The sequence below is a fragment of the Neofelis nebulosa genome, chromosome 11 (genome assembly GCF_028018385.1).
Source record: "Neofelis nebulosa isolate mNeoNeb1 chromosome 11, mNeoNeb1.pri, whole genome shotgun sequence".
NCBI lineage: Eukaryota > Metazoa > Chordata > Mammalia > Carnivora > Felidae > Neofelis > Neofelis nebulosa.
Window position 1 is genome coordinate 10,040,542 of NC_080792.1, and position 14,063 is coordinate 10,054,604.

Below are 14,063 nucleotides of genomic sequence, written 5' to 3' on the forward strand. Positions count from 1 at the left end.
ATTTAAAACATGCATGGTGAAATAGTGTATGTGTGGTGTTACCTCAAAATGTAGCAAGGAGATGGGGGAGAATTAGTAGAGGGATGAATGAAATACCGTGACACGGGTCAATGAGAGCTTAAGCTGGGTGATGCATGTATAGGTTGATGATACAGTTCCTTCTGCTTCTGAAGTATTCAACAATAAAATTTACTTTTTTTAATAAGAGAAATACAGGTGGCAAATAATATCTAATAATTTAGGGCATCAAAATATAACTAGTTAAAATTTGGAACTTTCTAGCGATTAACTCTTAACTTAGTGACTAAATTTGATTAAGTCCCATGGTTAAATTTGAAGAAAAGCTAGCCTTGAATATTAATATTAATTAATCAATACTAATTGAAATTCTAATATAAATTAATTACTCCATAGTCTTTTTACTTTGTGTATAAGGAAATATTTGGATGGCATATATAAACCACATAGAGGAATTACATAACTTTGTGTAAACAGTATGAGTTTCCATTAAAAATTCCTACATTGATGGGGCGCCTGGGTGGCGCAGTCGGTTAAGCGTCCGACTTCAGCCAGGTCACGATCTCGCGGTCCGTGAGTTCGAGCCCCGCGTCAGGCTCTGGGCTGATGGCTCGGAGCCTGGAGCCTGTTTCCGATTCTGTGTCTCCCTCTCTCTCTGCTCCTCCCCCGTTCATGCTCTGTCTCTCTCTGTCCCAAAAATAAATAAAAAATGTTGAAAAAAAAAAAAAAAATTCCTACATTGATGGGGCGCCTGGGTGGCTCAGTCAGTTAAGAGTCTGGCTCTTGGTTTTGGCTCCAGTGGCGAGCTGGAACAGCGTGGAACCTGCTTGGGATTCTCTCTCTCCCTCTCTCTCTGCCCCTCTCCCAATCTCTCTCTCTGTCTCTCTTTCTCTCTCAAAAATAAATAAATAACCTTAAAAAATCTGACATTTATTACACGACATACAATTCAACAGTTGTCTTCTTGGATTCTTACATCCAACAGGCTTATTCTTAAGTTGTTTATCTCTAAGCCATGCAAGATAAGTAAACTAGAATCTAGCATGGAATATAGTAACAGAATCATTTCAACTGTGAAGCAAAGAGTAAATGCCAGTTCTCAACTGTCTGATAATTTCACACAGTTCAATCTCATCATTCAGAACATGTCCCTGAGTATTTTTCATACTTCTGCTCAGAAATGTACAGCTAGACTGAACCATTTATTAGTTCTGGCTAATTTATATGGTTCTGTGATTATTTAATACAAAGAAGGATGTGGTTTCTAAAGTGAAGACGCATCTGACATGACTCAGTTTCTAAAGTCAGTGTACAACTCAAAATTTGTATAAGATGAAATAGAAATTATCCATAAAATCCCTTAAATCGCTGTAAGTTAAGAATCATCTGTTAGTAAGCTGAGCAAAATCAGGTTTGTCTATCAATGTGTGGGTATTTGTGTTTGTTCAAATTTTTTTTTTAGTGTTTACTTATTTTTAAGAGATAGAGACAGAACATGAGCAGGGGAGGGGCAGAGAGAGAGGAAGACACAGAATCTGAAGCAGGATCCAGGCTCTGAGCTGTCAGCACAGAGCCCGATGTGGGACTCGAACCGTGAGATCATGACCTAAGTGGAAGTCGGATGCTTAACCTACTGAACCACCCCGGCGCCCTGTTCAAATTGCTTAAGCTATACATTTTTCAAAAGTGAAATTTGGGGAAGGGGGTGTCAAGGACAATGAATTCAGACAACAAACTTTCTATTTTCATTGTGGTTGTTACTGATAAAACATGCAGGCTTGATAATATCAACATCTTACAAAAGTGGAAACAAAATATTCTGTCCTAGAAGAAAATAATTTTAAGAAACAAATGCATTTCAGCTACATATGTTTTTAAAATAAAAGCTCTTCCACTCCCAGAATAGTTCACTGCCTGACAATAGTTCAGTAGTTGACATTTTATAAAAATAAAAACTGGCTGGGTTACCTTTGTAGAAATGAAATCAATACTTCTTATTTTGAATCGTACAACATTCAAAATCAGTTGTCTCAGATTTTTATTTCACTAAATAAACAAGTCGGTTTTAATTTAACACCTCTTCATTCAATTGCATTAGTATACAAATGGATACTGTGAATAACAAAAAGATTGTTAAAAGATATTGATTTGGTCAAGATAATTAAAATATTTTATGTCAGTCTATAGGATTCTTAGGGTTAATATGTAAAAAACTGTCTGTATATGTATTTGAAAAACCTTGAGTTATATGTATAGACTATGATGCAAAATGCTAAAAGAGTTGTGAGATCAAACACACACAATAAAGGCTGCATATTATGTTTCCAGAATGCTGAAAACATTTTAAAAAAGAAAACAAGGGGCACTTGGGTATCTCAGTTGGTTGAGCGTCAGACTCTTGGTTTCAGCTCAGGTCATGATCCCAGGGTCCTGGGATAGAGCCCCATATGGGACTTCACATTGAACATGGAGCCTGCTTAGGATTCTCTCTCTCTCTCCCTCTGCTTCTCTCCTCAGCTCACATGTTCGAGTACTCTCTCTCTCTTTTTCTAAAATAAAGAAAAATGTTAAGAAAACCAAACCATTGCTTTGTTTACAATGTGATGAACAACAGATTGGACTGCCTTTTTCTCTTAAAAATATTTTTTTAATGTTTATTTATTTTTGACAGAGAGAGAGACAGAGCATGAGTGGGGGAGGGGAAGAGAGAGAGGGAGACACAGAATCCGAAGCAGGCTCCAGGCTCTGAGCTGTCAGCACAGAGCCTGACGCAGGGCTCGAACTCAGGGACAGTGAGATCATGACCTGAGCTGAAGTCACTCAACCGACTGAGCCACCCAGGCGCCCCTTGCTTTTTTCTCTTGTATAACCAAAATAGAGACTTCCATCTCCATATCGCCTAGACGATGTCACAATACTGAATGCTACAAAATACTATAAATTTGGCACAAACATAAAAGCTCACTTAGTATCCATTTAAAACAGAAAAACAATTATTTGCAATTATGGCTATAGTAGTCATTGAGAAATTAAACACTCATTTCAAATTCTAAATACAGTCTATGTTGATCGCCCTCACTGTCTTCTTCTATCGTGATGACTATCAATCAGAGGACAAGTAAAATCTGAAGGCATCCAAATGGCCAGATAGATGAGGGAGTTGATTTGCGGGATCCATAGTAGTCTGGTTAGTCATTGAAGCACCAAGCAGACACCATCAGACCAAATGAGCAAAGACTGTCCTATATCACTAATCAACAAAGTAGGATTCCACAGATAGTGACTTGAAGGCCTAGAGTTGAGACCATATACTTTCATTCCTTGCTGTTTGTGTCCAAATCCATACGTGTGAATGATCATGATTGGTTTGTAACTAGAATCAGTTACAGGGGAGAATAGTTGCAGATCACAGAAGAGGCAGGGTTTGCTGATTGGTTTCTAAAGCTGTGCATCATAATCCGCTCAGCCATTTGTATAAATCTTTATTTCCCTGCTCCTTCTTGCGCTTCCTGGCTGAATATCTACAGGTGGAGCCTAGAATTTATATTGAAACAAACGGGAGACAAAACTCTTGATGATTTGCATGCATGGCCAAGTTTCAGGAATGTTAATCTAAAGTAAACTTTTTTATAAGCATGTGTATGTGGTCAACCCTCACATGCAGCCTTCTGTGCGTGAATGCATACGATATGAGTGTCTCTTAGATTTAAGAAATCTGATTTTCAAAAGTTTAATAGGATATAATGACGATGAAGAGAGGAAGGATTCCATGACCATATTTTGCTCCTTGTTTTTAGCCTCAACATCTGATATTTGAAAAATTCTAAAATACTCCCCAGTAACATCACTCAGCTACAATAGACTGGCATTGTGTGTAACTGTCAAATGGGTTACAAAAACTCTTCCTTGATGTTTAATGTCCCCAAAGAATTTGTAATTCAATTAGCATTGCTAAATTGGGAAATATAAAGTGATGGCTGGAAAACCATGGATTCTTTTGAAAATACTGAAAGGGTTGGGGAGGGCTCAAAATCGTTTAAGAGTGTAGATGTAATAAATTGCCTCTATCTGAAAGTAAATATTGATATTATTTTTAATTTGTTTCTGCCACTCAAGGTTTATAACATATTCATTTAATTTTGATCAGAAGATTAATTTAAAAGGCATTTGTTCACTGATACTTACTCTTTGCACTTAAAATAGTATACTGTAAAAGACAAAGGCTGTCCCTGTAAGGTAAGGATATTAAAATTCTCAGACCAGGGGCGCCTGGGTGGCGCAGTCGGTTAAGCGTCCGACTTCAGCCAGGTCACGATCTCGCGGTCCGTGAGTTCGAGCCCCGCGTCAGGCTCTGGGCTGATGGCTCGGAGCCTGGAGCCTGTTTCCGATTCTGTGTCTCCCTCTCTCTCTGCCCCTCCCCCGTTCATGCTCTGTCTCTCTCTGTCCAAAAATAAATAAAAAACGTTGAAAAAAAAAAATTATAAAAAAAAAAAAAAATTCTCAGACCAAAAATACCTACACCACTAAAAAGAAGGCTAATAGCCAAATGAATTCTAACTACAACAGAAAGTGTTCCTAAATGAATGACATAGTTCAAACACGGGTAAGTGCTCTGAATTATATATTAAAGTGATATCCAAAATCTTGTTTGAACTGACTCGGAGATAATCAAATCCATCTGGCACGAATTCATAAGCTGCTCCCCTTTTTTTCAGAAGGTGGGCAGTCAGTCTGGGTATTCAGGCCAGATCCGAAGGTAAGTTAGAGTGAATCAAATTGTATTACCTCAAAAAAGACCCCGGGAACCAGTATCCATGATGTAACAAAATTATATAATACAGAATTCATGCTACTAGAAAATCCATTTTGTCCCCCACAGTTTTTCAAACTTACCCTGGTTCATACATTCCTTACTCATCAGTCAGATGCCATCCGCACACTTGGCAGTGACTCACATCCCGCGTTCCTGGGAATGTGGAGATGGTCCAAGTGCCTTCATTCCCACTTGATGATTTGTTTTCTCGGAGTCTTTTAGGAGTGTGCCTACCTGATGGGTGTTCGCTGTTAAATAATCTATTGTATAATTTGTGCTATCTTTGTTAGGTTTGTAATTCATGCACTTTTGACTTCATTAAATTTCAATTTTTTTAACGTTTATTTATTTTTGAGAGAGAGAGAAAGACAGAGCACGAGCAGGGAAGGGGCAGAGAGAGAGGGAGACACAGAATCTGAAGAAGGCTCTAGGCTCTGAGCTGTCAGCACAGAGCCTGACACAGGGCTTGAACGCACAAAGCATGATATCATGACCTGAGCTGAAGCTGGATGGTTAACCAACCGAGCCACTCAGGCGCCCCAAATGTCAATTTTTTTAAACTGTTGACTATTTTCCAATAAAAATGTTCCATTATGAATAGAAAAATATATAAAATGTTGGACCATTGAATTTTGTTTTTGTTTTGAGGCAATACTTAGATTTTTTTGTTGTTTATTTTAAAATTATTTATCTTTCCTGATTACTTACTCCTGTTCATTGTAGATGCTGTTGCAGGAGATTTAGGAATCACAAAATCACTGCCTTCACAAAACTTAGATTCTTATAGAAGTAGGAAAACAAGCAAACAATTGAGAGAGTAAACTGAGAGAGTGGAAGAGAAGGCTACGTTTTAATAGGATGGCCAGAGAAGGACTCAGCCAAAAAGTTAATTTAAGCAGAGACCTGGTAGCAGAAGTTTCTGGATTACTCACTACACCCATCTCCCACCTTCTTTTTGCACACACGGCTGCCTAGCTACAGGCTACCTTTTCTAATCACCCTGGAAACTATATGTGGCTATTTGCACTGAAATATCACTGGGAGTAATGTGTGTGATTTCTCCCAAGCTTTACTTTTTTTAAGAAACATTTTGACTTAGATCTTCTCTTTCTTCTTATTCATCCATGTGAGGGGCAGTAATGACTAAAAGAAAAGACAGAATGAAAACAGAAGGAACATGTATCTCTCAACAATGATGTGGAACTGTGATATGCCTGCTATTGGAAGAGTGTAAATGAGTCAGATATGAATATTTATCCTTTAATATATTTTACTTAGGATCTCTCATCAAACCTTAGCCTTCACCTCAATAACACAGGTTAGTAAGAAGTAAAGCTGGAAGATGGGGATATTTGGGAGCAAGGTCTCTGTTGTCTCTTTTTATTTTATTCTCTTTTTTAATGTTTATTTATTTTTGAGAGAGAAACAGAGTGTGAGTGGAGGAGGAGCAGAGACAGGGGGAGACACAGAATCCGAAGCAGGCTCCAGGCTCCCAGCTGTCAGCACAAAGCCCGATGTGGGGTTTGAACTCATGAACTGTGAGATCATGACCTGAGCCGAAGTCGGACGCTCAACCGACTGAGCCACCCAGACGCCCCTTATTTTATTTTTCTCATCATGAAATCCCCACCCTCATGTCCTCACCTAAATCTAATTACCTCCCTAAGGCCCATCTCTAAATACCACCACACTGGGTGTTAGGGCTTCAACACATGGATTTTAGGGAGAGATTCAGCCCATCACACCCTGTGTTATTTAACACAGTGTTTTCGACATAGTAGTTTCTCAGTACATATGTACTGAACGGAATCATGACAGAAAATTTTTCAGTAAAGAAATTGGAGACAATGGTGGTAATGACAATTTTTCTGACTTCCAGCTCCCTTCTATAGCAGCTACACACACACACACACACACACACACACACACACACACAGTGGGGAGAGGGAAAGTGAGAGGGAGAGAAAGAGATAGAAAAAAACCCAGGAAAGAACTCTTATTCTAAAGATTCTCTAGTGGGAAGGCAATCCAACCTTACACTTAACAGGTAAAGAAAGGACCTTGGTGAAACAATTTAAAACTCATGTTTGGAGCCACCTGGGTGGTTCAGTCAGTTAAGCATCTGGCTCTTGATTTCGGTACAGGTCATGATCTCATGGTCTGTGAGCCCGCTTGGGATTCTGTCTCTCTCCCTCTCTCTCTGCCCCTCCTCTGCTCTCTTTTTCTCTCAAAATAAGTAAACATGAAAAAATTTAAAAACATAAACAAAACTCATGTTTGAATAAACTCTACTATTTTGCAGAACAATTTAATGATTTAGAAATGTGTGCCTTACATTTGAAAATATGGCTATGATGAGAAATATAATGGAAAGTAAGAGAAGTTAAATACTAACCATTTTGAAACAAATCTCAAATTAAATCTATGTAAATAAGCTCAGATTTTGTCTATTCTGGCAAAATGCCTCGCAGACCTAATTTGCAATTATAAGCCATATCATTATGCTTGTGATATTCTATATGGAAAAGCCCCTTTCCTTTCCAATTTTATAGACCATTATTCTGTTTTATTCTCCATTGTATTCTCAAACAAATCTATGCTATAAAAGAGCTCATTATTTTGTAGTACAAATTTAAATATTAAAAGAAGTTATAACATTGTGTGATAAGTATTTAGAGAGAGAAAAGAAAACATAAGTCTCCCAAGAGAATTAAGGAGGTCATTATATAAAAAGACCTATGATAACCCGAGGTCTACCAGTTTTCTTCAAAACATAAGGGCTACAGTTTAACAGTGAAACACTGAGACGTTTCAATAGTTCAAACGCCTTGTGAAATTCACCACAATATTGCAAAGGATCCTGTACTATCCAGGTTATAGGAACATAAAAGGTATCTTGGAAGTAACCATATGTTAACAGGTAAGATGAGAAAGAAAAAGAACACAGGCTTAGATCGAAGGAGATTGTATAAGTATGAATAGCACTGTGTTTAAACTATAAGCTATGTCCAAACGTTATTCAATGTCTGTCCTGTTTAAAAGAGAAGACAGACCGAAGATCGCTGCATTTGAGTGTAGCAGGAAGAAATGATTGCAGTTAAGAAGGTGGGGATGTTTGGGGTGCCTGGGCGGCTCAGTCGGTCCGACTTCGGCTCAGGTCATGATCTCGCATCTGTGAGTTCGAGCCCCGCATCGGGCTCTGGGCTGATGGCTCAGAGCCTGGAGCCTGCTTCAGAGTCTGTGTCTCCCTCTCTCTCTCTGCCCCTCCCCCACTCATGCTCTGTCTCTCTCTCTCTCTCTCTCTCTCTCTGTCAAAAATAAACATTAAAAAAAATTTAAAAAAGAAGGAGAAGGAGAAGAAGAAGAAGAGGAAGAAGGAGGAGGAGAAGAAGACGAAGAAGAAGAAGAAGAAGAAGAGGAAGAAGAAGAAAAAGAAGAAGAGGAAGAAGAAGGAGGAGGAGGAGAAGAAGAAGAAGAAGAAGAAGAAGAAGAAGAAGAAGAGGAAGGAGAAGGAGAAGGAGAGGAAGAAGAAGAAGAGGAAGAAGAAGAAGAGGAAGAAGAAGAAGAAGAAGAAGAAGAAGAAGAAGAAGAAGAAGAAGAACAAGAAGAAAAGAAGAAGAAGAAGAAGAAGGAGGAGGAGGAGGAGGAGGTGGAGACATCTGATTGGGCTTCCTTACATGTCCTACCCCCAGTGTGTTGACTCTTGCTGCCACATGAGAGCTGAGTCACTAAACACCAATAGTGCTGATATGGGATTCTACAAATTTGGCTTTGATTTCTGCTTTCCAGTGAATTCTCTTGATTCCCAGAAGAAGGTAACCTACCACAAATCTCAAAAACCCAATGGTTATTCCATACTGATGTGCTCTGACCCTGAGATTGTCGACACACACATTTCAGACTTATAAAACGCTGACGTGTAAACCAGTATGGCAAATTGCAACCTTGCGGCATAAATTCAGCACTTTGGTATGGAGGCAAAAACATGAGCTCTGGAGACAGAATTGCCCGGGTGTAAGCTCCAGCTGGACAATTTGCTAGCCAGTTACTTAAAGACTTGGTTGCAATTTCCAAATTTATAAACAATGGGGATAATAGCACCTATCTCACGCACCTGCTGTGAGAATGAGCTAACACTTATAAGATACTATGAACAGTGTTTGGCACGTGGTAGACATACAATAGGTTGGCACATGATGATTTTAGATTTGTGAGCAATTAACGGAAATTATTAGTGCTAGTAATACAGCAATGCCTGGAAAACTAAAATTAAATAACCTGGTTCATCTTTTTCCTGTAGTTAATTTCACTGGACAGTTTTGGAAATTATCATGTTTTTGTTTGTTGAGTAAATGCTTATAAAACAAATTATGTTTTCTCTCAGATTTTTTTTTTGAATAAAGTCATATAAACCACTTGAGCTAACTTCCTCTAATATGCGGATAATGCCTTTCATGTGATTTGGTATTTTTTGTCTCTAATTACAGGGAAAGAGGGACATCAGTTTTTCCAGATATTTAAAAAATAAGGGGTGCTGGGGTGGCTCAGTGGGTGAAGCTTCCGACTCTTGATTTCAGCTCAGGTCATGACCTCAGGATCCCCAGACTTAGCTCTTCATCGGGCTCTCCAGTTGAGCGTGGAGCCTGCCTATGATTCTCTCTCTCCCTGCCTCTCTTCGTCCTATCTCTCTAAAGAAAAAAACAAAAACCGATATTATTTCCCCCATTTTGAAAAAGATTTCCTAAGAAACCCTATTCTCTGTACTGATTGCCACATGTTTAAAACTTGTAAGCCTGGTATTTCTCTAGGCAGGCAGGCTTGGTGATATTGTATCATATTAGAGAATGGCTTCTGTGAGAATGAATTGGGTATTCCTATTCAATCTGTTCCATATGTTGCACACCGTTTGTTGTTTATAGTCATGTTTACGTTGAGCACTTACTAAAATATAAATGGCTTAATACGCACTGTGGGCTTAGTCATTTTCAACAAATCCTTTATAGCTTTTAAAGATTCCTCAGTTAATGAATCCCTCAGACATTGCTAACTGTAGACATTTGAATTGATGAAACGTTAATGATCACAGTCAAAACTCTTGCACTTGGGTAGGCAAAGGTTTTATTTTCGGTCACCCGGCTTCTGTGCCCCCCTCCTGTTTGGAGACCCCCACCTTCAAGGCAGCCAGCAGGTGAGAAGGAGGAGTGGTGCAGTACCCACTCTGGCCAGGGGAGGCGCGGTGGCGGTAGTAGTGGCTCCTTCCAGGGGCTCAAAGGAGGGCAGTTCTCAGAGGAGCACCAAGCTCCTCCCACTGGCGAGTGCACAGGGCCCGCTCCTGGGACTGTGCCATTTGGTCACAGCAGCACGAAGAGAGCTGCTGTGTGCTCTGACATTGGACGTGGTTCCTCACTCTGTTCTCTGGAGGCTTAGATCTTGTACCCTCCCAGACTCTGTGAAGTATGAGAAATCCTGGTAACAAATCTCACTTCTTCCCTAAAGGGGTGAGACTCCGGCTACCCATCAGGAACACTCACCAACGCCTGAGCCGAAGGATGTGCCTCCTGAAGGCAATCTGTCCTCACCTGGGCAGGAGATTCACTGTGCTCTCTTCATCTTGACTTGTGCCAATGGTATGGAAAATGTAGACTTTTCCACATTTTAGTATTTTTCAAAGTAATGCGTTCTTGTCTCAGACCTTGTTCTGCTAGGAGACTTATTATTAATTAAGCTTTCTGGTTATTCTTATACAAGAAAGGAGTCCTTTGGCTACATGCACTCAGGTCATTCTCTTTCATATTCTCCAACCACCTGTGGAGAATCGTGTAAATCAGTCTTCCCAGAATTAGTCAAGTTCAAGACACAAGACTGAATGACCCTAGGACATCCTTGCATGTTCAGGAAATAATCCTTCTGGGGTCAATAGCCTGCCTATCAGTGGCTCCTTGCAAACCTCACCAACGATTTTCTGTTTCTGGTTTGCCTTATCATTCTGGTCTGTTCTACACAAATATTGAGATTTATAACTGGTTTTGCTACGGCTAATAATCACCATGATAACATGACTCTCAGTTTATCAGAACGGTGGGTGGCTTTGATGTATACGAGTCACTGATGAGAAGTGATGGGATACCAAGCCCATGGCTGAAGCCTTCTCTGCTGGGAACAGGGCCTGGTGTCTCAAGCGTCTCCTCTACAAAGGATTTCGAAGCATTCAGCCCAATGGATGAAAATAGAACCATATCACATTATACAATTTTAGAATACTGTGAGCAGTGAAAAGAATTTGCAAGCTTCCTCAGGGAGGGAAAGAAAAAAAATATTAATGAAAAGTTTAAAGGATCACAATAGATTCAATATTCCAAGTACAGAAACTTCTATATTTCTTTCTTCCAAGACGGAAAACTAGCGGCAAATTATTCCCAGCCAAAGTGGTCCAACAAACCAATAAGTACACAAGAAGGACCTGGGAAAGCTTTCTTATAAAAAAAGAAATAGAATGTTTAATTTATGTGAGCAAATTAAAATATTTTCACAAGTGAAAATAAATTGGTCCTGAACTAGCAATAAATAAGAAAACTAAACATGCAAACATACTACAACCATCAAAATACAGTAATTAGTTTCAGTCAAAATACTTGTGCAGGATAGAAAAAGCAATCAATGATTGCTTTATGGTTCAACAAAACAGTATTTGCATAATCATATTAATATAAACACTGATTACTGGTAAACAACATTTAAGATAGAATGAGAGACGATGGTTGTAATATACATTGATACATCAACTCATCTGTTCCAGGCTGTGTCCACTGTGATTGGTCAGAGGAGGGCTTCACCTGTGATTAAATGTTTTGGCCAACAGCTCTGAATGAACAATACAGGAAAATGTGGGACATGTGGGAATGAACAGGCATGTGTAATGAGCATGGGAGGGGTGTGTAGTGAAGGAGGGGTCGTCCTCATCTTTCAAACTACTTAATAGGCACTGTCTCAAAGTGGGAAATTAAAATATTTTAATACAAGCCTGCTATTTTAAAATATGTCAGAAAAATGATAAAATATATGAGAAGGGAGGCACAGGGAAAATGTTTTTTTCAATATGAAAAAGTATAACAAAAACCCATACTTGTCTAACTCTTTAAAATACGTACATATATGGGGCACCCAGGTGGCTCAGTCAGTTAAGTGTCTGACTCTTTGTTTTGGTGCAGCTCATGATGTCACAGTTCGTGGGTTCCAGACCCGCATTGGGTTCTACGTTGATAGGCGGATCCTGCCTGGGATTCTCTCTCTCTGCCTCTCTGCCCCTCTCCCTACTTGTTCTCTCTCTCTCTCTCTCTTTCTCTCTCTCAAAAATAAATAAATATTTTAAAAAATACATGCGTATATAACTGTGGTAAAAGATAAATCATAAAAAGATAAATTATGAAAGATAAAAGGTAAATTATAAAGGTTTCAATTCTTGAATGCCATTTGATTACTTTGCATTATTACTGGATGTTGGGTTAGATCTCAAATTTTAAAATAGATCATAATTAGGTTTGGAATCTTCCCTTAACAACAAACCCTCAAGATTTACATCTTATACAAGCAAACAAGTCACAACCACAGTTACCAGTGCTCGTTCACTTGTATACTTTCTCTTCCTCTATCTCCTTCACACACACACACGCACACACATGTGCACACATACATGATTGGCATATAACAGGAAAATAGGAATTAAACTGACAATAAATTCCATACTATAGGGTGATATTTTCTCTACAGATTTGATGCCAATATTTCTAATTGTTATTTTAAAAGAAACGTCTAAATAGTACACATTTCATGTTGCCCGAGAGATTTAAAAATAAGAGGAAGAAAGGAAGGAAGGAGAGAAGGAAGGAAGGAAGGAAGGAAGGAAGGAAGGAAAGAAGGAAGGAAGGAAGGAAGGAAGGAAGGAAGGAAGGAAGGAAGGAAGGGAGAGAGGAAGGAAGGAATGAAGGAAGGAAGGAAGGAAGGAAGGAAGGAAGGAAGGAAGGAAGGAAAGGAGAAAGGCAGGCAGAAGGCCCTTCTGTCCAGTCAAGGTAGAACGATTTCAGAGGAAAAAACTTCATACTGTACGTAGGTAGACAGGACCGTCTACAGCTACACTGAATTTCCTCTACCTCCATGGCCCAGAAGAAGCCAGATAACCTGTGTGTGCACAAAAGTGGCACAGAGTGACAGAGAGAGCCACCACCCCAGAGGTTAACCTGCACTGGGGGCATGAAAAGGGTTTGCAGGGGTCCCTGTGGAGTGTTGATGGAGCAGTCTTAACAAGATGTTGGGGGAGCAGATGACTGGCTGGTCCCGACGCCAGACGTCTACCGCCTGTGAGCTTGCCATGCAGAGGCGGTGCTCGAGCAGACTTAGGACTTGTTTGAAACCCTAAGAAAATGGGAAGTAAGATTAAGTTTATGCTTCTCCAAAAAAATTTAGTTTGTAATTAATAGGTTTATTGAAACTAGTATATTTATATTTGTAATATGCCGACTATATATATATATATATATACACATACATATACTATATTATATGTACTGTATATGTATGCATGTATGATGTGTAATATATACATATATACACATGCACATATATACATAATACATATATACCTAATGAATATATATGTGTTTGAGGAAAAATATATGTATATATGTATTTCAATATGCATATACATTGTTATGGACTCAACATTTATACCCCCTCTCCCGATGTAATGGTAGTAGGAGGTGGGGTGTTGAGAGATGATCAGGTTATGATGATGTACTCTTCATGAATGGGATTCATGCTGTTATGAAAGCGGCCTCAGAGAATCTCTCAAATTTTCATCACGTGAGAACACAGTGAGAAGAGGGCCATCTGTGAAGCTAGAAGCAGACCCTCACCAGACCAGATTAGCCAATTTGATCTTGGATTTCCCAGTCTCCAAAAATGTGAAAAATACATGCCATAGACCGCCACCCACTCTAAAACATTTTTGTTATAGCAACCCAAATGAACTAAGATGTGTATATTTAATTTTGTTTATTTTATTATGTATTTAGGTATTAAATGTTAAAAAATGTAAGATCAATTTATTGCAATTTCCAAAAGACTATTAACACAAATTAAAAATAACTTATGATAAATATATTGCACAATCAGAAAACATAGGTAAGTCATGGATACGCGTCTCTATTTAAGCAGAAAATATACGAAATTGCTAAAA